We start from the raw sequence: 26,647 nt of genomic DNA on the forward strand, positions 1-26,647 counted from the left end.
ATGTTTTTGTGGAGACCCAGGTTCAAAAACCAGAACCCTCACATATTGGCTCCCAACGGGGGGGGGGGGGTGCTCCACAACTAGACACTCACCTGGATGACTGGATCCGGAAAGTAACAGAAGGAGAGGAAACGCTCATAAAACAATTAGCAGAATAACAAAGACTTTTAATAAACCAGTTGATAAATACATCATGCCTCCGCCACTCAGACAAAAACCAGCCAAAAATGTTGATAGCAAACCACCCACCAATAACGATACAAAAAATGGGACCGCATGATGACCCAGCTACATTCCTTAACACCTTTGAAAGGGTAGCCAAGTCAGCGCAATGGCCACAAGAGCTTACCCCATATCTTACTAGATTGCCACAAGAAATTGTGGACACGCTGGACCCAGCAGAAGCAGGTGATTATACGATCGGCAAGACAGCAATCCTGAATATACTCAACCTCAACGAAGAAGCATATAGACGATGCTTTAGAGACCTGAGGTTACGCCCAGGGATCCACCCGAGAACCCTTGCGCAGAAAATGAGAGTCAATGCCACGAGGTGGGTGAAGCCCAAAGGCAAAATAATGTAACAGGTCCTAGAACTAATAATTATGGAACAGCTGATTTCGACTCTGGGAGCGGAACCCAGAAACTGGGTAATGAGGAACAAACCCGCCACACTAGAGGGCGTTGTGACTTTACTGAAAGACTACTGAAACAATAGTGCTTTTAATAATTAACATTCAACCCTTCACCATGCTTTTAGTATGTTATTTCTTAATGTATTTTGATTTTTTAAAGTTGCTCTTATATTTTGTTTGCTTGTTACTAGTTGTTTTTTATGTTATTGCTTTCATTATTGCTTTTGTAAACCGCTCAGAGTGGCCTTGGTAGCCATATGGGCAGTAAAAAAATCAAATAAATAAATACAAAGGTGGTGTTGACGTGAGGGATTTGGTGTCTGGGACCACAGGCTAAACTTCCTGGAAGATGGACTGCTAGCACGAGATGGCTTGCACCTCACAGGGACTGGGAAGAATGTGTTTGGCTACAGCATGAATAACTTCATCAGGATGCCTTTAAACTGAAATGGAAGTGGAAAGGAAACACAAGCACAGAGGTAAAGATAGATGAAGCCTTACACACAATAACAGTAGTTCCCTCTGCTTTCTACATAGGACAAACAAAACAATTTCTGTATACAATAATGAATGGATACAAATCTGGTATCAGGAACTGAAGCAGAGAAATCAGCTCCCTAAGATACACTCCAAGACAAGGATAGTTGATACCTTTATTGTTGCTCCTTGTTATGAGCTGTCAAGTCACTTTCAACTTATGGTGACTGTATGAATGAGCAATCTCCACAATATTATGTCCTCAACAGCCCTGCTTAGTTCTTGAAAACTCCTTTAGTGAGTCAATCCATCTCATATTTGGTCTTTCTCTTTTCCTGCTGCCAGTATTGTTGTTTCCAGTGAACCCTGCCCAAAGTAGGACATCCACAGTTTCACTTTTTTTGTTGTTGCCAGAGATAGTTCAGGCTTGATTGGGTTTAAGACCCACTTGTTCATCTTTTTGGCAGTCCAGGGTATCCACAAAGCTCTCCTCCTTCATATGAATCATTGAAATAAACCACACACACCTTTATTAGACTACTAAAAAATTAGAAACAGAAGCTAGCTTTCAATTTGTGTAGGTCTTCATCAGACTGGGCATAACACTGCTGGGGATAGTGGAGAAAACTCAAAAGTTCCAATATTAATAGACAGATATACAGCCCAGTTTCCTTTGTAAGTAATAAATTTCAACTGAGGACTGCTGACTCAAGTCAGGGGTGCAGTTTCAGTTTTCACCTCTGCTGGTATAGAGAGGAACTGGAATTTCCCCAATCCTGCTCGACAAAAGAGCTGCCAATCTTTCACCATATCCTATAGTGAAATACAAGGTTCCTTTTTTGAATAGGGATGGGGGAAACACTAAAATGGGGCAAATCCTGCATCAGAGATGTTCAAGTAAAATTTATTTTACCCACTAGTTGAGCCAATTGCAGGCAGATTAGCAATATTTTTAGTGATCTATAAAAGTAACTGAAGACAGGAGGGCCTGGTGTACTCTGGTCCATGGGGTCATGAAGAGTTGGACACAACAACAAAGTAACTGCTACCATCAACTTTGGATTGTTGATACCCATTCCCTTTTTTGTTGAACTGTGGAAGATATCTTGAAGTATCGCCTATCATCAAACATGGATATTTAGCACCACCCAAATGGGCCTGCAGATTCAGGACATCATCCCCCATTTGGTAATACTATTAATCTGGCTGCAATTGGGCCACCTAGTGGGTAAATAAATTTTGCCTCAACTTATCTGATATGGGGTTTGCCCCATTTCTGTACATCCACATTCCCAGCCAAAAAAGGAAACTTGTGTTTCAATATAGGGTGATGTGGGGGGAGGGAATATATACTGTACTGAAGAACTGGCAGCTCTCTGTCTAGGAGGATTCTGGACTGTAGCAGAGGTGAAATCTGACCTATATTTGAGTCTGCAGTCCTATTTTGAAAATCCTTCTAACAAGGGAAACTGGTCTGCACATTTGGCCATGATTCTGGGTTGAAAGTCAACTTCTGTTTCTAGTTTTTTAGTGGTCTAATAAAGGTATGGTATCACTCCCCCCCCCCCGCACACACACACCTTTGGATTGTGTTCAAGGGCCACGTGGCTTTTCCCTTTTTCTTTTCAGGACATTTCAATGATTGTTGAATAACACAATTACAAACGGAGACTTGAGAAGGAGAATGCAGAAATTGGGTACATAAACAAGCTCCATGCATCTCTTAAAGGCTTCAATAGACATCAAGGCCTCTTAGCACACCACATCGATAATAACCCAGTTTTCTGTAACATTTTGAGTGTATAAAATAGTTGCCTCCCTTGACAGATTCTGACCTTTATCCTATAAACAACACTGAGCGTTACTGTGACAGCCGGGTCTATCTAGCAAAACCACTCTTCCTGGGGCCTCCAACTTCAAGTAACAGCTTGATCGTGAACCACCACGGGGATATGTAAAAATCCAGAGAACACAGTCTCTGCTCTCCTCCTTTCGGAAAAAAAAATGAATTTTGATCTTCCAAAGCTCGCTCCGAAATAAACCTTTTAGTCTCGAAAGTGCTACAAAGGTTTGCCTTTCCTCCCATCATCTTCTCTTCTCCCCCTCCAGTTCTGCCCACACGGCTGCACCGGACGAACAGGGCTCCTTATTTAGAACATCAGTTTGAAGGCCCGGCTCCGCGGCTCGCTCTTCCGCCTCCGCCGAAGGGGGCGCGGCCCTTTTAACAGCGGCGTGATGTCAGCCACGGCCAGCCTGCCCTCCGCGGTTCGAGACGATTTCCCGCGCCCATCCGGCTGCCCCCTCTGCCCTGCAGCGCTGAAGCGCCGCACTGGAGTCTCTGCCAAGGCAGGAGCCGGCACCCTCAACCTTTGGTCTAAGCCTCCGGCGGCGGCGGAGGAGACACCACCCTGCAGCGCGATCCGACAGAGACACTTTTCCTGCGGGCGCTCTGCCTGGGTTGCCTCCCTCCCCGCCTCCACCCGGCTTTCAGTGCACAAAATCAAGTCCCGAGTCACAGATTGCCGGGCAGATCGAGGTAATCGTCTCTCCTGCGCCTCTTTCCTCGGCAAGCGGCGTCCTGCACGCACCAGGGTGCCAGCCGGGCAGCGTTGGGAGGAACGTGTGCATGTGTACGTGCAGCACCAGGTACCCATCATCCCCCTCCCCCCGCTGGCAGGACTCCTCTTCCCTTCACTGCGTTTATCCGCCCTTCTTCACTGTTGGAGGAGGCGGGAGCGGCAATGAAAGATAAGAGGAGATTGGTAGCGTGGGCAGCATCGGTCATCTCTGAGTTTACTTGCGAGTAAGCGGCCTTACTCGCAAGAGGAACAAATGCTCCGGCCAGATATCTTTTTTCAGACTTTCCTGCCCCCTCGGCTTGGTGGCTGCTGCATCTCCTTCCTCCTCCTCCTCCTCCTCGGCTCAGCTGCCGAAGGCGCGGAAGGTTGCGGAGAGAGAATCGGTCCCGCCGCCTTCCCCCGGCCCTTTATTGCTCTTTACCAGGAAGCCTGGAAAGTGACTAGTGGAGGCTTGATTCATGTTAACGAACTGCTTCTAGCAAAAGCAGGAGTTTTGTGAAGATTTCAGGCATTAATTGCCCATTTAAAACCAAGCTACCCAAATGATTTTGCTTTGGAGCAGGAGTAACCTCCAACGGCATATTTTTCCAAAGAGAATTTATTCTCCGGCCCCAATTACTGTAGGATTGTAGCTGAACTCCCTCAGGAAAGACTGCGGGAGAGGCTGATTGGTGCCATTGGCTTTCTGAATTAAAACATCTCATGCGGCCAGTCCCCTACAGTCCTGCTGGGCTGATTCTTGAGCGAGATAGCAAGACATCCCAAATGTACCTGTTCCAGGCACTGCAGGAACACCAGCTTAAGCCCTGGTACTCTCAAGAAAACAAAACAAAAGAAATGACTGCATTTGTGTGCACACACACTCAAGAACACACTTTGATCACTGCTATTTACAACGAAGTGTGCATTTTGTTCTTAACATCCTTCAGATCAGAACCTGCCTTTCAAACTGTGGTGGCCCTTAATCCAGGCATCCACTCACTGCCTGGTTCAGTTTGAATGTTGCAACTTGTTTGCAACAGCCTTTGGATTGTTTAGATTACCTATTTTCTTAAACAAATAACACTCGAAACCATCTTGAGAACCAAAATGTGCATGGTGTGGGAGAACTGTGATGGGATTCTCAATGTCCTGATTGAAATAAAAATGAAATAGACCCAATACTTGGATGATTCAGAATCTTAACGGAGCAATACCCTTGAGAGTAGATTTTTCTCTCCTGCCCTTCGCTTGGTCTAAACAAATTTCTTCACCTGCCTCCAGGTGCTATTGGCCTGGCAGTAAAACACAAATGAAAAATGTAAGAGATTTGTTCCCTGACCTGCCCATTGCAAGTGACTTGACTGGTTGTTCCTCAAACAAGCCATGTCTGAAACTACATTTTTAAAAAGAATTCTGCCAGTCTGCTGTAGTAGCTGTGCTGACAGAGTAGGACTAAAAAGCCCATGGTCAAATTCAGTATTCCTATTCAGTGTTGAAGCTCACTGGGTGGCTTTGGCTCACAGTAAAATACCTCACAAGGCTGTTGTGAGGGTAAAATAGAGACAAAGTCTTGGAATTGCATTGAGCTTCCTAGGATTGTTGAGGTGATATTAGAGAACTAAATTGCTGAGTAAATCAATAAAATAAATCAATAAATCACTGGTTGAAAATGGTGTATGGTTTAAATTAGGGGAAAGGATAAGACATCTGTTTCTCTGCAAATCAATAGCTTCCTGAGTGAAAGAAAAACGCAAGTAGATCTGGCCATGAATCTTGTGTATCATGCAGTTTAATCTCTAGCATGTCTCTTTGTGGAAAGTTCCTATGCCCACTTTCTGGGTATTTTAGTAACATTAAAAATAGCAGTTTCCACAGATTCTGGGTTGAGCCCAAACTGTTGGAGGTTTTCCTTCAACTGTCTAATTTCAGTTCTCTTGAGGTACTGTATTTAAATTTACATTTAGTGTTATGTACCATGATCAGAGCAAAGCAGACTACTGTTGTGTCACATGTGTCAGTGTATGTGTTTGTCACAAATCCCTTAGAGTACAATGGGACTTACTCCTTAGTAAATGTCTAGCTTTGGAGCCTCAAATAAATTTCACAGTTTTGGTTTTAGGAATAGACATTCCACTTTTCATCATTCCATTTGTTTGCATGTTAAATTACATATCATTCTCACCAAACTTATAAGAATTACTGTCAGCAAGGCTGCCCTGTAGAATCCTGAAAAGCCAGGACACTATTTGTAGAGCTGGCCAAGTTCCTGTAGGCAAGATGTGCTAAAAGAAAGGGGACCACTACGAAAATGCCTTTGTGCCTTTGTGCCCCTCTGCATTATTGGCACAGGAAGCTATTCCATCCTAAACTCAGCTTGAAAGCTGGGGGAATTGCTCTACAGAGCTGTGTTGTCGATAAATAGTTGGCCTCAGATTGAAGGATGCAATGGCAAGCACAATAACAAGAAGCAGTGCTGAAGGGCCTGCATCTATGCATAGCACAGGCTTGCTTTTCCAAACTCAGCAAGGGAATGCAAACAGCAACTTGTTTATTTAAAAATATACCTCCTCAACATAAATCACACCTCTTTTAATGATATGCTTTCATTAAAGAGAACTGGCTTGTGCAATATTTGTTTATTACTCAATTCTGACTTTGGGTGTCAACTGAACTTTAATAATAATCAATATTTACCAATTAAAAATTGAACATTCCCAAGCTGGGTTCATTCGTTTTGCTATTTCTGTTCTTCAGAACTCAGATTTTCCAATCCCTTGAATTGTTGTGTTGCACCATCTATCAATCTGGCTGATGCCAAATGTACTTATAGATTAATCTCTTCACACTGCAGTGGGCTTTGTGCCACCTGCTGAATGTAACGGTTCATGATTCCGTGTAAATCAGCTTTAAATGTGTTTATTTTAAAATCAATATTTGTGTGGGCCTGCAAAATTTGTGGTTATTTCTGAAAGAAGCTTTCTGGGAAATAATATGTTTGTGGTATAATTTAAAGCTAATGAAATGTTAATAAGTGAGACTTATGAAGTGTAATTTTTGTTTGTTTAATTTCAGTTCTAAAAGCACGACACTAATCAGCTGCTATGGAACATGTGTTTACTCCATTGGAATGTCTGCTTCCCACTGGTACTGTATCTACCACTTACATTTCTTTAAAGAATATGGCTCTTGTGTGTACTGCACAGGGCTACATTAATATTCTATAGGGCAGTGGAGTTTGTAATAGTGGTATGGTGTGTGGTGTGAGAGATAACTGTGCTAGCCGGTCATAGCAAATACAGCAACAGAAAATCTAGCAATGTTCCAAGATTAACAGGTTTATTTGATATAAGCTCTTGTGGACTTTACCCCACTGCTGACACCTTTGAGGATGTGGATTTGAGCCATGAGCCAAATTTAAAGTGGCCAAGAGGATGATGGTGGTGTCTCTCCCTTACCTCATTCTTGTCAGGGCCTGAACATTCCTCATTGAGTTGTATTGTGGAACAGAGCCAACTGAAATATATGTGAAGATTCTTTGTGTTTCTAACAGAGCTTGGGACCTGACCTCTGCCCATGGAGGCCTGCTTTCACTTGAACCTGCCCCATGACCAGAACTTGGGAAAATTAATTTTTTAGACAGCCACTCCCAGGCTTGGGAGTTGTGGGAGTCATTGTTCAAAAAGAACGTTTTAAAACTGTACCCATAAGGAATATTCCACATCTTTTTTCCTTCATGTGCCCATAAATAACATCATGGCACAGGCTTGCATTTCCCAACCCAGTATGTAACCTATAAGATTTTTTTCAACTGCAGATTCTTCTCTTTGTGATAGGCTCACCTGGTATTGACCTTAATGACTTGCAGCTTAATAACATAATCTTATTGATATTAGGTTTCATATTGGGTAATGCAGAATTAACTGTCTTTTGCTACATCTGCCCCTCACAGGGAATTTTTGGGTACCCCCAAGATTCTCCAGAAATAGAGTTGAAAATTGGCAATGAACCAGTTTCACAGCCATTTCTTTAACTTTCTCAGGGATTTTTTTATACTGTTAAGTGAACTTATTTAATTGTTTTGTATTGTTTATTGCCTGTATTATACCATACAATTGCTTTCCATACTTTAACTGACAATTTTATGAGCAAGTCTTCAATTGGAAGGTTTACTTTCTTGTAATGTGATTTATTTTGGATTATTTGGTCACTGGTTGGTTGTTATTGCATCTCTTGATGGGCTGAGATTGTTTAGACATCAGAGGAAATGCAGGATCTCCTTCTTTTGAAGAGTCAGGCAGCTTCTGAGCTTCTATGCACATCACTGCCAACCAAGGTTCCTTCTAAGGTGTGTGTGTAACTCCAGCTCCTCCTGCACAGCTTTCCTCCTCCTCCACACAGCGATTGTTTTCTGCCCCATTTTCTCCTAACTTTCCGTGTGGGGAGAGAGGCAGACTCGTGTGCAAACACAAGGGTGAAGTTGTGTGTGCAAGAGGCAGAGCCCCACCCAGCGGGGCTGAAAATCAGAGCGTATGTTGGTCTCCTAAACTTAGGTTTCAGCTGGCAAGCCAGCCTTTGGGTGCCCTTCCTTCACTGTCCCAACCATTTTCTTCCTGTTGACAAAATAACTACTTCTGTTAATTTGACAAGGAAATGTGAAGATTGAACAGGACATCAATAAGATCTTGAAAGTATCAGCTTTCACTCTTGATGCAGGACTTGATGCCCTCCAGTGCATGTACCCAAACAGCCTCAGTGCTGGTCGTGAGGCAGTTATGGCTTAAGCACTGGCAAGGTGATAGGAGAGGCAAAAATAATCTGACCTTTGCCACCTTGGAGCGAGGCAGAAGTTATTTGGAGAATCCTTAAGTCCAAAGACAAAAAGTAAGCCCTGCCACCAGGGTGTAGGAAAGAGAAGAAAAAGTACTACAGGCCAGCCAGCTCTTCTTTCTGCTATGGGAAGTTGGGGATGGTCGCTTTACTTCAGTGTTCCCCAACCTTGGGCCTCCAGATGTTATTGGACTACAACTCCCAGAAGCCTTCACCACCACCTCTGCTGGTCAGGATTTCTGGAAGTTGAAGTCCAAGAACATCTGGAGGCCAAAGATTGGGGACCACTGCTTTAGTGGAGTGAACTCAAATCCCTCATCAGACTTGAGCACAAGCCATCCCAAGCAGGATGCCAAATGCTTATAGGTAGGTGGGGGCTGTCATTCCCCCAGTGGTTCAGGTTACTTGCTATATGTCCTAGGTTTTTTTTGGACAGTAAATAGGTAAAGTGTCTTTTTGAAAGGTGCTAGTAGTAGGAGACATCCTGCTGTACCTTTCCTGGAGGAACAGAGGTTAGCTGTTCTTCTCAACTTGGGAAGGGAGCAGCAGTTTGTATGCAATTCCTTTTTCGGCAATTGCATGCCTTCTAAGCTTAATAGTTTCTGTCTGATTGACATGGTGAATCTATAGAAAGGTTGGATTACCATTAAAATGAGGATTCTTATTTAAAACTTTTAATTGGAGTAATTTTTCTTCAAAATGCTTAATTTTCTCTCCCCCCCTCCCGCTGGGTCCAATGAGAGTTAAACAAGTTGGCAGTGTGAGTTGTCCATTGTAATGCTTGAGGTCTTTTAACTGAAAAGCATTTAAAACAATTTATTTTAAAGTTGCTGTTACTTTATTTTGTAGAGGCAATAATACACTTCATTTAATGCAGTTATTCCACCTTTCGGAGCCTTTTAGGTCACTGGAATGCTCATTTGTGGATCTTTTTTCCTCCTAGTGCCTGTATGGGTGTTTGACTTAACTAAGTACCGTATACTAATGTAAGTTTATAGTTTGCTCGGTGCACAAGATGGAAAACAGTTTTTTTTCTTATATATGAATGAATCCATAGTATCCAAAGTCTGAATGTGTGTGTCTGTTCAAATTCTCAGATTCTCACCAAACAACAGGCACCATTAACTACTTCTTTTAACGGACTAACTCATGGACGGGCAGCCTAATTATGCTCATGCTGCAAAGAAAGAGGAAGTAGGGAAAGTAGGGGCTTGTGGCACACCTGTAGGGGTTGTTTTGGCACAGAACCAGCCTGCTGTACGTGCTTATTGTTTGTTCCTTAGCTCTATAGACAGCGCACTCCTTCTGGAAATGAAGGATTGACTGGTTGCATGCTTTTGCTCAAGAATTGCCCAAGTGTACTTGCAATGCTTTTCCATTCTTCGGAGATGCTCTTTCTATTTCCCCTACCAAGTGCACAAAAGAAGATCTAGCAAATGGCTGTGATAATGCTATTGAAGTAGCCATTTTCTGGCCAAAAATAGTCTTATTATCCTACCATTTAATTTTTTTTTAAATGTTACCTTTATTTTATGTATGCCTGTAATTTTAAATTGCACAGTGCTCTGATATGAATAAAGAAAGAGGCTAAATTGATGAGAGGAAAATCTCCAGGGGGTGATATCTTATACTTTAGGCATGATTTTCTGACATGTTTGCAAGAAAGCTTGTCTGCCACTGGATTTGTGTTATATGAGGATGAGAGGCCAGTAGGCTCTGATTTCACAATGGGTGAGCACAGGTGTCACAGACCCCCTACAGTTAATGTAGCTACTTTAATGGCACAGAGGACGTGGGCCCAACAAACTAAAAAGCTCCCAGGTCCATGTCACATAGGGTAGCTTGAGAGCACCTTAATACAAATCCCAAAATGGCTATTCTGGGACAGCTATTCTGACTTATTTTAGCCACCACTTCTTCCTAGGAGCTTGTATTCTCTCTTTCCCTCACATCCTCAAAACATTCCTTTGTGGTAAGATAGGCTGACTGGGCGATACTGATTTTGTGTCCCCCTGGTTCTAGTCTGATACTCTACTCAATCCTAGTGCTGATTGGCATTCTAGAAAGTATTGTTCCTAGATAACTTCATTCATTCCTGGTTACAATCTGTGTGCCATTAGCTTTTGAATGACAAACTATGATTGGTGATTAATTCAGTAATTTCATAGGTTTTTGATGAAATAGACAAAAGGGTTTCTGGAATGTATGGGTTATCTTGATCCATTTCAATCTAGCTAAATCAATGGGGATTTAGTGAATAAATCTGTAAATTCCATTGAATCAAATGGTATTCTCATGATTTACTATGCTAAAGCAATGACTTGATATGCTAGCAATCATTCCCAATGGGGACCTCTGGGAGGTCCTGGCACAAAGGTTCCTTCTAAGGTGTGCGGCTGCATGCAACTCTGCCCCCTCTGTGCAGCTTTCCTCTTCCTCCACACACCCACAGTGAGCATTTCCAACCCTTTTCAAGGGAACCTTGCATGGGGGGGGGGCAGAGCTGAAAATTAGAGGGAACATTGCCTGGTACATATGAAAGGAGCTACGGACTGGAAACAATTCTGCACATATCACCTTATAGAGTTTGTTATGTGACTTGCATAATCCTGATTTGCCATATATTTCTTTCATATAGTGTTTATGGCTGTGGCCAAAAAAGACTAAGAATGGATTTGCTAAACCATGGTTTACTTACTTTAGCATTGTAAACTGCAGTGAAAGTAGGTCTATTTGAATCAGTGGATCTTACAGAGGAGCTGACTCATTAAAGTCCCTTTGATTCAATGGACATATTTTAGTGTGATTTACTAAGCTAAGCAACAGGATTCTGGCCTTTGTTTTGCAGTGGTTCTTGCCCTTCCTAAAGGGGCAAGCTCAGAGAGTGCTGGTAAGGGATTGCTGTTTAATGTCCTGACCATTGGGCTCTCTTCTGCCGTCTTGCTATTTAATATATTCATGAAACCACTTTGTCATTTGGCATCATCAGTATGCTGATGACCCCAAAATCTATTTTTTCTTTTCATGAAGGGAAGCTGCTTCAGTCCTAAACCAGTGTGTAGTGTTAGTAGTGGACTGTAGTGAGGGTAAAGAACCTGAAGCTTAGTCCAGACAAGAGAGAGGTGCTTTTGCTCAGTCAAAAGGCAGATCAGGGAATAGGGATCCAACCTTTGCTGAATAGGGTTAAATTTTTCTGGAAAACTCAGTTGTCAACTTGGTTAGGCACTTGGATTCATCTTTGAAACTTGAATTCTTAGGTCTGGGTGGTGGCTAGAGCATATGTACAAAATTAAAACTTTGTACCAACTGTGTCTGTTCCTTAAGAAGTTTGATCTGGTCACAGTAACATAGTTACATCCTTTTTGGATTATCGTAGTACACTCTAGATGGGTTGCCATGCTTAGAAATTTCAGCAGGTCCAGGACACTGCAGTTGGTGATCAGAGCTAGTTACAGGGAACATGGGAGAGGGCTTTATCAGTGGCTGATTCCAGATTATCAAACTTCCTTCCACAGGGCATCAGGCTGGCCATATCCCTTCTGTCTTTCCACTGGCAGGCAAAGTCCTTCCTTTTTGGACAGGCTTTTAATATGTAAGATTTGCAGACTGCTCTTGAGGAAGGGATTTTTGATGAGAGAACAGTTCTTGTATCATTTTAAAACATGCATTTTAACAGTTTGAAGAGGGTTTTTATTTTCTGCTTATTATTAAAAGTTCAATCTTTTTTAAATGTGATTTTTATATTTTGTAATTGTTTTACTAGAAATCATAAATTCCTATAATTTTCCAATGTTGTTTAAATAGGGCTTTTTCAAAAGAATATTCAGTGCTGGTACTTTTGGGGACTGAGGTGTGAAACAGCTATTGAAATAGTGTAATCAATGTAATTTTGTGTGAAATACACAGACACATATTCCACAAAATTCATTGATTAAAGTATTTCAATTGCTGTTTTAATAGCTGAGTCTCCAAAAGTACAAATACTGAATGATCTCTTATGTATGTAAGTATGTATATTGCCATTTCCAGAAGTTGGTGGAGGTGACAGCAAAATGTGTTTCTGCCAGAATTTAAGCAGAAAAGATTTTTGTGGTTTTGTCTACAATCTTTAATTGTTATTAGAATAGTCTGATCTTAATTGTTTTAACAAGGTACTTTGATGCCTGTCACATTGAACCATTCTTTGTAATGCAAGGTATAATGCTGCATAGCTGTTAACAGAGCCACCTGAGAAGGAATAAGATGGTGTGTGATTTCAAGTTGCATGTAATAAAGTTTTCTATGTTATATAATTTGAGAAGTCTTTACTACAGTCCTGGAAGGTAATATTGCTAGTCTTACACTGTACATGGTGAGGCTGAAAAAGAGAAAATACAGTAATGGTACTTGAGCTGTGTGATGGGAACCTGAACTTGTCAGTTCACACTAATAGTTATTTTGCACTAAAAATGCTAGTTAACCATTTGCAAATTGTATAGCAAAGGGAACTTAAGTGTTGCTTCTCTTATAGAAGGAATAAAATTTAGTTTTGATTTTGTGCTTAGCATGTGCTGAAAGTTGAGAAGGCTATAGGTGCCGGGAAACAACAACATACGAGCACATTTTGCTTCCCCAGCTGAAGGACTAATTTCCATCATCTCAGAGACTGAGTAAACTGACAGTTGTATTGAACTGAAATGCTGATTTAGGAGGCACAGGGAAGGCCCACTGTGATTGGAAATTGTGTTATGGCCTCAAGTGGGTCTGACCAGTAGTCATCGTCATTTAGTCGTGTCCGACTCTTCGTGACCCCATGGACCAGAGCACGCCAGGCCCTCCTGCCTTCCACTGCCTCCCGGAGTTGGGTCAAATTCATGTTTGTTGCTTCGATGACACTGTCCAACCATCTCATCCTCTGTCATCCCCTTCTCCTCTTGCCTTCACACTTTCCCAACATCAGGGTCTTTTCCAAGGAGTCTTCTCTTCTCATGAGATGGCCAAAGTACTGGAGCCTCAGCTTCAGGTACCACCACCTTTTTCCTTCTCATTTTTTTCTGAAGAAAGAGGTAGAGAAAGAAACAGAAAGCAAGGGACAAAATTGAGAAAAGAGTTGGTGGGGGGGGGGAATCCCAGAGCAGACAGAGAAGGTGAAGGGTGCCAGAAGTAATTTCTGGACATTAACCTGTCTCTGATATACAGCATGTTCAATTAACCAAGGCCAAGGAGATCTGATATATATTTGTTTGTTTTCAGCTGAAAAGAAGCAAAGATAATGGACGCAGCCAAAACATGTTGAGGAGAGTGCCATGCGCTTATGTAGATTCTACATTTTTATAAGTTTAGATGAAATAGGCAGCAAAAGGGGTGTGGAAAAGGCGGGGTTGCAGATGGGGGTGTAGAGGAGAAGGGGAAAAGGAGGGGTTGAAGGTGCCTAGGCTATTACCAATAACTCTTCACTCCCTTCTTAGAGTGAGGTAGCTCTCTTATCAGTAACCAAGGACAAATTCCCAATTAGACCACTGTATTTACTTGCAAGTAAGAGAATGCAGGCGGCCTCTCTCCTTTCTCTATTTCCGTATGTTAAGCAGAAACCCTGATATAATAGGTTGACACATTCATGTAGCAAAGCAAATTACAGAGGCAAGATGGCTGCAGTTAGGCTAAGTTCTTCTTATATACACAGTACATCACAGAAGTCAATACACCCCTGCATTTCATTCATATTTTAGTATAACTTTTCATGTGACAACACTGAAGAAATGACATTTGGCTACAATGTAAAGCAGTGAGTATACAGCTTGTATAACAGTGTAAATGTGCTGTCCCCTCAAAATAACACAACACACAGCCATTAATGTCTAAACCGCTGGCAACGAAAGTGATTATCCCCCTAAGTGACAATGTCCAAATTGGGCCCAAGTAGCCATTTTCCCTCTCTGGTGTCATGATACCCGTTTAGTGTCACAAGTCTCAGGTGTGAAGGGGGAGCAGGTGTTATCGCTCTCACTCTCTCAGACTGGTCACTGGAAGTTCCACATGGCACCTCATGGTAATGAACTATCTGAGGATCTGAAAAAAACAGATTGTTGCTCTACACAAAGATGGTCTAGGCTATAAGAAGATTGCCAAAATCCTGTAACTGAGCTGCAGCATGGTGGCCAAGACCATACAGCAGTTTAACAGGACAGGTTCCACTCAGAACAGGCCTCGCCATAATCGACCAAAGAAGTTGAGTGCCCGTGCTCAGGATCATTTCCAGAGGTTGACTTCGGGAAATAGACGTATGAGAGCTACCAGCATTGCTGCAGAGGTTGAAGGGGTGGGGGGTCAGCCTGTCAGTGCTCAGACCATACACCGCCTACTACATCAAATTGGTCTCCAGGGCTGTCGTCCCCGAAGGAAGCCTCTTCTAAAAATTATGCACAAGAAAGCCCACATACGGTTTGCTGCAGACAAGCAGAGTAAGGACATGGATTTCTGGAACCCTGTCCTGTGGTCCAGTGAGACCAAGATAAACGTATTTGGTTCAGATGGTGTCAAGCGTGTATGGCGGCAACCAGGTGAGGAGTAAAAAGATTAGTGTGTCATGCCTACAGTCAAACATGGTGATGGGAGTGTCATGGTCTGGGGCTGCATGAGTGCTGCAGGCACTGGGGAGCTACAGTTCATTGAGGGAACCATGAATGCCAACATGTACTGTGACATACTGAAGGAAAGTGTGATCCAATTCCTGTCGGAGGTTGGGCCGCAGGGCAGCATTCCAACATGATAACAACCCCAAACACGCCTCCAAAATGACCACTGCTAAAGAAGCTGAGGGTAAAGGTGATGGACTGGCCAAGCATATCTCCAGACCTGAACCCTATTGAACATACTAAAATATTTATGAAATGTGAGGAGGTGTACTCACTTCTGTGATATACTGTATATTTATATGTTGATTTGGGAATGGCAAATCCCAAAGCCCTTCAAAGGGAATGGCAGTTATATGTGGTCAATTATTAACTTCGAACCTATGTTGCTGCTTATTTATTAACATATTTTTGTTGCTTCTTATATCCAAAGATCTCAGATTATGCTCAGTTCACTGTCTTATCTCCTTTGTATGACATTTATGCCCTAAGAGGTGGATCTAAATCCGTGCATGCATGTTTTTGTGTGTGTGTGTTTCCCTAAAAATTGTTGTTATTGTTGTTTAGTTGTTAAGTTGTGTCTGCCTCTTCGTGACTTCATGGACGAGAGCACACCAGGCCCTCCTGTCTTCCATTGCCTCCCGGAGTTTGGTCAAATTCATGTTGGTTGCTTCGATGACACTGTCCAACCATCTCATCCTCTTTCGTCCCCTTCTCCTCTTGCCTTCACACTTTCTCAACATCATTGTATTTTTCAGGGAGATTTCTCTTCTCAGCTTCTCAGCTTCAGGATGTGTCCTTCCAGTGAGCACTAAGGGTCGATTTCCTTCAGAATGGATAGGTTTGTTCTCTGTGCAGGCCAAGGGACTCTCAAGAGTCTCCTCCAGCACCACAGTTCAAAAGCATCAATTCTTTGGAAGTCAGCCTTCGTTATGGTCCAGCTCTCACTTCCATACATCACTACTGGCAAAACCAGAGCTTTGACTATGCGGACCTCTGTCAGTAAGGTGATGTCTCTGCTTTTAAAGATACTGTTTAGGTTTATCATCGCTTTTCTCCCAAGAAGCAGGTGTCTTTTAATTTCGTGGCTGCTGTCACCATCTGCAGTGCATGCCTAAAAATACCAGTTGTTAAATGCAAAAATAGGTGGCGCCTTTATAGACCACTAAAAATCACCATACAGTACATGAGTTTTCATGGATTAAAACATCACTTCCACAAAAGCTAATGTATTTTATGATGAGTTTTAGTGGTCTATAAAGGTATTGCTTTTTTGTTTTTGCATTTGCATTTTATTTTGTTCTGAATACATTGCTATCTTTTTTTCAATGATTGTGTAAATAGAAATGTAGAAAGTCTGAGCACTAAAATGCACGGTCCCAATCCTCTACGTGCTTCCCCTGGAACTTGTTATGTATTTTTTATGCAAATATGTTCTTCTGACTGGGGTTCTGGGGTTCTATGGAAACATGGTGTAGTTCTTTGGATTAAAAACAGATTTGCTATTTTTTTTCTGATGGTGCTTGGAATAGTTCACTTCAGAGCACCAGAACTCAATGTTACAAAGTTCAAAATATCAAAATGAGTGAGCTTCTGTGACACTTAAAAGATTTCTGGAACACTGCTAATATTGTGCTATTGGAAGTTGTGCAACACAGATAAATTTTTTAAAAACAGCACCTTGACATTGTCAAAATTCGTTTGCAGTGGTTGAAGCAATACAGAAGACTTTGTTTGAGACAGTTGTGTACCAAGAGCATGATCCTGAGGAAATGAGCTGACCTTTGATGCACACTGCAGTCCATAAGTGCTGTGAATGCTTAACACTTCTCAGACTAAGATACTTAAATAACAAAAGATACAAAAGTGACTTTGTTAAAGTTACTAATAAGAATATCTGATTTTTATCAAAAGTTAAATGTGCATGGTGAATAATGTCAGCAACTTCGTGTTGCTTTGTTTTGATAGGGTCTTCCTGATGAGCAGAAGGAAAAGAAAGAATTTCAAAAGAGAGAATATTGGATGTTTAATAATTTAACTGCAGCTTTTGCCTGAATTCTTTTGTATGAGGGCAAGGATTAATACAGTGGTGCCTCCTTGACGACGATAATCGTTCCAGCAAAATCGCTGTAGAACGAAATCGTCGTCAAGTGGGGAAAAAACCCATTGAAACGCATTAAAAACCGGTTAATGCATTCCAATGGGTGAAATACCTCATCGTCCAGCGAAGATCCTCCATAGGGTGACCATTTTCCAGTGCCCGTTAAGCGAAAAATCAGTCCTGAAAACAGCGGGGAGCTATTTTGCACAGCGGGCAGCCATTTTGAAACCCAACGATCAGCTGTTTTTAGGTCGTCGTAAAGTGAAAAATCAGTACCCGTAGCAGGGAACCGATCGTTGTCAAGTGGTTTTTTCCTATGTAAACATAGTTTTACGATCGCAAAAGCATCGTCGTGAAGCGGATTCATTGTGGAGTGGGGTAATCGTTAAGCGGGGCACCACTGTACTAAGGTTTTGCTCTATAAGCTTACCAGTGAACATAATACAACTGTACAGTTGTTAACCTGTTAATGGTATTAAAATGTAAATCTCATTTTGCATTAAATATCCACAATGTTAATAGTTAAAACACAGCAATTCATTGGGCTGATGTGCATCCAAAAATCTAAGCAGGGACTTATTAATTAACATTGGGAAGCCATTGTAAGTAATACCATTTACCTTTCACATATACAACTGAACAACAGGATTTTGGCCAATATGTTCCACAAAAATAATTTTCAGCCATTTTAGACAAGGACCCATATTTGACCTCAATCTGCAATAGGTATTTACAGCAGAATCCCTCAGTCACTATTGGCACTTGGCATGGAGATTCTGGGAGCTGTAGACAGAAAAATAATATTTTCAAATTCTCAACATAGAACCATTTTTAATTGCTTGCTATGTATAAATGGCTTTTTGCTTCTTTTTCTTCACTTTCTCCTTATCTCTTTCTGTACTCTTCTCCAGGTTTTCCTGCTTCCTCTTCTCTTTTTGTAAAAAAAAAAGGTCAAAGTGGTGGGTGTGCTCTTCATACAATCCACATTGTTGACTTTGAGATTCTGACCCAGCAGGAAGCAGGTTGTACTAAGCTTCCTTGCCTGGTCATTTGGAAGTGATATGTATCTTCCGTAAGTGATTAGGCAAGTATCTATTTACAAAATTAGTTTTGTAAACAACAATACAGTATTACTTTATTTACTAACACAGCATAGTTACAGAATGCACTGTATATCAGCATATAGTGACTGCATCTGGATTTGTGACCAATCCTTTGATATTGTTTGGATATTTTGAAGCATTGCCTAACTTACGGCAAGAAAGTGAGGGCCACCATGTGTGAAGCAAAGATAATTCAGAATGCATACATTGGAGATCATAATCCAATAGGCACAAAATTTGATTGAGAACCCATTAAATGTTATTTCCTGAAAGTTTGATGGCTTCCCCAATATTGCCATAAGTTTCTCCCCCTGCCCCAAAGAAATATACTGCATTTATCAGATAACTTTGGGATTTTAAAGCATAATTCTGGTCTGAAAAGTGATTATGTGAAAATAGACTTTACCTTCTTATGGAAATATTGCAGCTGTGTTTGTGCATCCATTGTCAAAATCACTTCCTTGAGAAATAAAACTAATGTGCTTAGAGCACATCTGATGGATGGCACTACATCAGAATCGTCATCCTGTGTGGAACATGCTGCTTCAATGACACATATCTCCCTCTCTTATTGATTTTATATGCTTGCTGCAGGTAGAAGAGAGCAATCTGGCCCCACCCTCCCCCTGTTTTCAGTTTTGTTGCCCTACTACCCATGGAGAGTGTGGCAAGTCTGAAGCAGAGATCCTCAGCTGTCCATCGGCAGTCTTCATATGAGCTGAGATTCTGATTTTCTAGCATTTATTTTTTTATTTAAAATATTTTTATCCCACCTTTCTCCTTAAAAAGGGCCCAGAGCAGCTTGCATCATTAAAAAGGTGGACATGGAGTCAGAATAAAGCTTACCCACTAACAGGAGGAAAAGAAGTAGAAACTACTTGTATCCTTTTTTAAGATAAAAGGGTTTATGTTGGGCATAAGATTTCTTTTCATTACACTACCAGAATTGCCCCAGAACAATTCAGCACTTGTAGCCAAAAAATCCAAATTTTCATTATAGTTTCTGTACACAACCTGAGGCCCAGTATGTTCTTCTCTGCAGCCACTGCAACGAGCGAGCGTAGGTGGAACTTGCAAAGCTCCATGGCAAATACAGTGGTGCCTCGCATAATGAGTGCACCGTTTAACGAAGAATCCGCATACCAATGCGGATTTCCCCATCGCTAATGCGAGGGCATCCTCGCATTGCAATGGAACAGCTGTTCGGCGGTTCCAAAATGGCCACCGGACACCCAAAATGGCCACCGGAACACTAAAAATGGCCGCCAGGACACCCAAAATGGCTGCCGGAATACTAAAAATGGCCGCCGGGACACCCAAAATGGCCGCCCCAGCATGGGGGGACATCGGAGACCGGTGAGTTTTGGGCCCATTTGGAACGCATTAAACAAAGTTTAATGCGTTCCAATGGGTTTCCCCGTCCCACTTAACGATGTTTCCCCATAGCGAAGGTTAATCCGGAACGGATTAACCTCGCTATGCGGGGCACCACTGTATAAGGGTTTGTGGGACTGCTTGTGTGATTGGGTTCTTTTGAAAGTTGTGGCAGTTCCTCTGTTTTTGCAGGAAGAAGGGATGGAGACTTTTTAAAATTATTCTAAATCTCAACTTTATTAATTTGTGGAGTTTCAACCGTAAAACCAACAGGGTCAAAACATGACAGATCTGGCATCTGTCCATAACTTGACAATATTGATTGTGGGGATGATTCACTGCAGGGCTGGACCAAACTGCTCTCGATCCGTAATCTTGCGTAGGGGAGCACTCTGCATCGCGCAAACCGTTCCACAACATGGGGGACGTGCCCAATCGCCTTCCTTCGGTGAGGTATTATAGGTTGAATCTGGGCGTATCACTTTCCTCCCACAACCTTGTCCCCGTGGAAAGACAATGACTGTCCATTCTTGTGTTTCAAAGATAGTCTCTCCTTCTCTTTTTGTCTTTGGGTCAGGCAGTAAGCCTCCGACTCTTAGATTTGGAAAGTCCTTCAAAAGATCCTGCGCTTTCTCATATTCTAAGTCGTTCTTTTCCTTCTCCACCTCAGCTTTATTCTCCTTTCCCTCCTTTTCCAGTCTACTCTCAAACTTCCTTTCTCCCCCTTCTTTTATATCCTCCTCCCACATAGAGAATTTCAGCTCCTTCCCTTTGCTTCCTTGTCCTTCCTCTATCAAGCAAACCTCTACATTTCTTTTCTCCTCTACTAAATTTCTTTCCATCTGTCCTATATCACCCTTACTGACTCTTTCCTCTTTTGATGGTACTATCGGTTAGGATGGCTCACTGGCCTCTTGCTTTCCATCACAGCTAGTCTCTCTGCTCATTAGGCTCTTTACATGGCAGCTCTGAAACAATAACAAATCCTACAATACCTTGTAGTTCCCATTGAGCTTAGTTATTCTCACTCACTCTCTTCCTTTGCAGTGGCTGCAGAGAAGAACATGCTGGGCCTCCAGTGTGCATTCCTGAAACTCCTCTGAGGACTTGGATTTTCTGGCTGCATGAACCAGAATTCTAGCTGGGGGAATTCCTGATGAATTAGGATAACTGTAGTGAAAAAAATTCAAACCTTTCATGCCTGGTCAATGCATAGAGTGGTAAAATATACCAGATGGGCGGGATATAAATCGAACAAATAAAATACTAAATAAATAAAATAAATAGTCCATATGATTAGCTTAGCACATATTTAGAAGACATGATACCCCAAGCAGTAAAAATGCCTGTCACGAGGCATACTTTTCTCAACTAAATTTCCTGCATTTAGCTTACGTTGCTTTGTGATTGGTCATCAGAAGATAAATGTGGGCTTTGTTTGCAAGTTTGATGACCAAGGTATGTATTTCTGGCCAAGTGCAATTATTGCAGGGGAAACAGTTTAACTGGAGAAAGATAAGCTCCAATGTAATGGCTTGTTTGACTTGCAAATTACAATAGTGTTTTCTTTTCAATGACCAGGCAAAAACAAAGTAAACAAAATTGAGGATATGGAGGTGAGGAAAAGCATGTGCTAAATGCGGAAGCTTCAAATGGTTCAGAATGCGGAGGCAGAATGCTGAGAAAACATCAGCATATCTCCTCAACTCTGGCTGCCCTGCATTGGCTGCCCGTTTGTTTCCGCATTGATTTCAAAGTGTTAATGATGACATATAAAGCCCTAAAAGAGAATACGACTGTAAAGACTGGACTTATTTTACCAGCAAATCTGGAATTTTTCAGTATACAGTATATGTTTCAAGAAATGGTCAAGTACAAATGAATACTTAATTTTAAATCTCAGGGTTAATTTTCTATTTAATAAACATTTAAGAAATAATATATAAAGCCATTTATGAAAGTAAGTAGGATGCGCTTGGTACATTCATCTTTATTTGCTAAGGGGATCTCCTTGGCTAAAGGCTTTTTCACACGTTTTCCTCTTTCCAGTACATCACTTTGGGTCTTGTCAAAGTTTAACTCTTGCATTTTATCACTTTTGAAATTGTTTTCATATTCATATCTTATTTTTCATTTCACTTTTAATTAGTTTCATTATATTTGATGGCAAAATGTTTAGTTTATCTCCACTGTTAATAGCGTAATTGTTTCTCTTGCCTTAAGTAATATCTCGTTAACTTTATAAGCCATCTTTTCCACATTATGTACAGAATTAATTTCCTGTGCATAGAGTTGTATTTAGTCTGCAGCATTTTCTCTAAAACTTTGCTAATTAGCATTTTTATAGCTACATTGGTTTTCTTCTATAAGAATTAAGCTTCTGAGGAAACTTAATAAAATAAATATTATCAGCTGATTATCTTCCCTTAACACCCACAGAAAGCCAGAAATTAGTTTTGGGAAACTGCAGAATTAGGAGAGTTTCTAAAATGTGGCACAGAAATATTGGAAATGTGAAAATGTTTAGTTTAAACTAGTATATTAAAACTTTTTTATTTTTCAGATATAGTAGCTTATGTGTTTTCTATGGAAATTATTTATGTTTAGTAGTTTCCCTCCCTTTATAAACAATTGAGTGCCTTTAGGGGGCTGAATTTGTCAAAAGAAATTATTTTTCATAGGACAATGAACAGATGTTGTCAGCAAACAGTCTTCATCACTTAGAATTCTTTCCATTTCTAAAGCAATCATTGCACTTATTTCCTAAAATCTCAATAATGTAGACTGTGGAACCAGTCCCAGCCTGAAGCCCAGCTATATATCCAACAGGTAAGCAAGTCATTGTAGTATCTTTTTAACATAGATGAGATGAACAACAGACTTACCTGAATGAGCTTAATGTCAGGACTGAGCAAGTAAGCTACTGCAAATACAGTTTGATAATTGACCTCAAAATCTAGTGTTGTGCATGGGGAAGAAAGAAACTACCTCTTTCTAACTGAATTTCAGAATATGTATTGTAGTATGCCGTTCAGAAACACTTCTTATCCTTGAATGTTACTGATATTAAACATTTTTCAGACTTTAGTTGCTCTGTGAGAGAAAATAAAAACAGAAATCCGACAACACAAAAACCTTAAAGGACGTAGGAATTCTTTTAATTTTCATCTAAATTTTTGACAGGTTTTTCAATTTGCTCACACTTAGAAAAGTGTTTCTTATGCAGAACTTTACTATCAGCTGTTTCCCCCCACTGCTACATGAATGTGTGACCCTTCAAATATTTAGCATTCATGATTGACAGCCACCCATTTTCTCCAAGTGGTATTGCATGATGAAATACTTCTACTGTCTGTCCTGAGGCTACTACAATCAAATTAACTAAAAGATTTTCACACTCTCTGTATCCATTACAGTGGTGCCTTGACTTACAAACTTAATCTGTATTGGAACGGTGGCCGTAATTCAAATCGCAAGTCAAAGCACCATTTCCCATAGGGATGCATTGAAAACCGATTAATCTGTTCTGGCATAAGGAAAAAAATACCATAAAATAAAATAAAATAAAATAAACAGAGCAAGCCCCACGCTGGGACAGCAAAAAGCAAAACAAAACAAAAAATAAACATTGGAGGAAGTCCCACACTGGGACTGGGAAAAACAAACAAACAAACAAAATAACACAGAAACGTAACACCCCAGCCCAAACCTACCCTCCAAAACCCACCCAGAACAACTCTCTTAAAAGGAAAAAGCAGCACCTTACCTCCACCACTGCTGCAGGGCCTGTCCTCCACCGCCACTACCGGGCCAGGGCTCCAGCTGCCTCTGCAGAGGCTTCCAGGGCTTCCAAAGCACCGGCAGCTCAGCCTAGTGCCTTTGGTGGTGCTTACTCATGAGTAGACCTGCATCAGGGATGGGCAGGGGGTGCACCGGCTTCCCGTGCCCGGCGGCAATCTGGAGCCGCCCCACGTCTCCTTCCTCCTCCTACTCGGCAGAAGTAAAAAAGTTCCCTGACCCCCCGTACTCTAACTGTTGCTGTGAAAGAGTTACAAAGAAGCAGCCTCTTTGCCACCAACGGTTTGGATTTCCCGCCTTCCCCCCCTTTTTCTGTTCTTCAGTCAATGCTCCAGCTGCAAGTCAAAGCAGAAGTTTGTGGCTGGAGCTGTTCGTAAGTCAAATTGTTCATAGTTCAGGGCGTTCGTAAGTCAAGGCACCACTGTATTTCCATTTGAACGGAAGGAGGAATCTTTTGCAATAGTGGCTTAAAAAAACAACAGAAAAGGAAACATCGTTTTTGATTCCTGGCAGTTTTCATTACTTTAGACATTGTATCTGCTCGGTCTGCCTTGGAGAGATGGAACTGGAAGTCATTGCATTTTGGTGGTTTTCTGCTGTTCTTGAAAAGGAGGGTTCAAAAGGTCACAATATTGAGAGACTATTATTCTGACTCTAATGGGATGCCCCATGGTTGTTGCTGCATTTATTTGGTTGTTTTTGTGTTTGCTGTTTAACAACCAATTGCAATGTTATCAATGTACAGATGACACTCAGTGCATGCAATATCTTCCTCCCCACCCCCCCATGTCCTGGAAGCAAAGGTGGTTCTGAGTGAGCACTGGAGGCCCATGATAGATTGGATGTGGGTAAGAAATTGAGTGAAGTTTTCTATTGGTTTTCTATTTATATATATTTTAATTGTATTTTAATTGTTCTAAATTTTATTGTATTTTAAATGTTGTAAGCCGCCCAGAGACCTTTGGGTAGTGTGGGTGGCATATAAATTAAACAAACAAACAAACAAACAAACAAACAAATAAATAAATAAATATATAATGGTTCTACTGGTTTTCTATTAGTTTAGTAGGACCAAGTTAGACATAACAGCAGATCCAACTGTAACCAGTGCTCAGCTTGACGGTAGTTCTGCAGCCTTCAGATCCAACTGGAACTGTAGCACTTAGAAAACAAGTTTAGCATTTTCTCCTCTGCTGTTTTTCCAATGGAAATGAATTTGCATGGCCAGATAAAACATTGAAGTCACCAGTCAAGTCAGTATAGCTTCATCTGTGGGACAAAGAGCAGTTCAAAGTGAGAGATGACTTTTAATTTTTTAAAAAAGGGGGGGATGAAAATATCAGGTCTCTTTCCAAAAGGCTGTAGGTTCTGTTCCAGTCAGATTCTGCTGCTCCCAATGGACAAGTTGTTGCACAACACTTAAAAAACAGGACAAAATCACATTGTAGGTCTCCCACTGTGACACCTCAACTGTATTTGGGTATTCAACACTACACATAAATCCACCCTTGAGGACTGTGAATTTGTGATGTGGTCTCACTACAGATATTGCATGCATGGCATACTCGCTCACCCCCTCCCCCCCAAATATGCAGAATGGAGACATGTATACAATATTTGTACATAAATAGTCCTTTCTTCTGCCGATGCCTGTGTAATATGGAAATGGAAAGCAAAGTATGAGGAGAAGGAAAATCGTAAGTAAACTTAGCTATGTTTTGCAAATGTGTGTTTTACTGTTGTTTCAATAAAGATGAAATAGATATTTTAAGAAAGGAAGCAAGTTTTTAAAGAAAAGAGTGAAATGTGATGCAGGGAAGAATTCTCTGTAATATACCCACATAATGACCTAACTCTGATTAATTGAACAGTGTATGTGTATGAAAGAAAGTATGTACACTATAAATACTGTCAAAGATGTCAACCCCAATTTCATATAAATATATGAATGTATAAAATCTCTCACTTTAAGATAGAATGAAAACAGGCAAGATGTTGTTCTCTTTGCATTTAACTCTTTACACATCAGAGAAAACACATGACACTTGTTTGCTGAACATGCACATTGCAACATGCAAACGTATTCATAGCTGTATGTGTTACCAGGATGGTCTGACTTGAGAAAAGCTTATATTAAATATGCATCTCAAGAGAATTAACCACAGAGCTATGCAGTGATGTGTCTCTGAGTTAGTTACAGATTACAATTTCTTGGAGTGACACTTAATTCTCACTAAGTGCAAACAGGGTAAACAAAATTAAGCAGAACAAGCCTTGTGTTTTGTGGATTGTGGGTTATTTTTTGATCTCAGTGAGAAGTTCAGTAGAAAATTCCTCATGTCCAAAGGAACATGTGCGAGTGCAGGATCAAGTGTTTTCTACTCAGATACCCACAATCAGAAAACACAAACTAGAGTAAAAAAGAATAACAGTAAACTAAAATGTGATAAAACAAAATACATTTATAATTCTGATATTGGGGCCCCCAGATAATTCATGGTGAAAAATTCTTTTCTCCTGAATACTGACTGGAGCATGCTACTTCTGTTTCCATTTATCATGGTTTGCTGAGCGTTTAATAGTCTACTTAGCAAATCAGGGTTAATTTATCAAAGCTCAATTATACGTATCAAAGTGGAAGCAAAAGTTAAATGGCACACACAGTTCCAAATTGAGAAGTATTTCAGCTATATTTTGGTGATAATATGAAATTCTGTGTGATGGAAGAGAACTGGAGCTGCTGCCATTCTATTTTTCCTAGGAACCCCTGCTCTTAGGTGTTCTTTGAAAAATACCCATTTTTATACAGCAGCTCCTTTTATTTGATGGATACAGTGTCAGATGCTGTGGCATCCACCCAGGTCACAAATATTAATATCCTATCTGCATGGTCCAATGAGAGTGCTGGAGAGGCAGAGTCACAAGATCTAAGATTCTCTGCAGGAAGAGGGGAAGAGAAGATTGGAGTTCTGAGGAATTGAGAAGGGAAGTTTTGGAACTGGGAGTCTGGAGTGGAGAGAGAGAGGGTTGGCAGTTGAGGGTGGATGAAGTGGGATGTTTGGTTAAGAGTTAAAAGACATTGATAGTACCTTCATCACCTGTATCAATAAACAACTTCTATTTGGTTCTATTTAAAATGACACATGGCCTGGACCTCTAT

At 41.1% G+C, this 26,647-nt stretch overlaps 1 long non-coding RNA gene across 1 annotated transcript; it reads left to right on the plus strand.

The window, feature by feature from the left end:
* The first annotated feature begins 3,657 nt into the window (after nucleotides 1-3,657).
* LOC110081564 (uncharacterized) lies at nucleotides 3,658-25,923 on the plus strand. Its single transcript, XR_002300989.3, has 4 exons — nucleotides 3,658-3,758; nucleotides 6,746-6,817; nucleotides 19,105-19,195; nucleotides 22,473-25,923. It is a non-coding gene; the product is annotated as an uncharacterized LOC110081564 (long non-coding RNA).
* Nucleotides 25,924-26,647: the final 724 nt, after the last annotated feature.

The sequence above is a fragment of the Pogona vitticeps genome, chromosome 6 (assembly GCF_051106095.1).
Source record: "Pogona vitticeps strain Pit_001003342236 chromosome 6, PviZW2.1, whole genome shotgun sequence".
In the NCBI taxonomy this organism is placed as follows: Eukaryota; Metazoa; Chordata; class Lepidosauria; order Squamata; family Agamidae; genus Pogona; species Pogona vitticeps.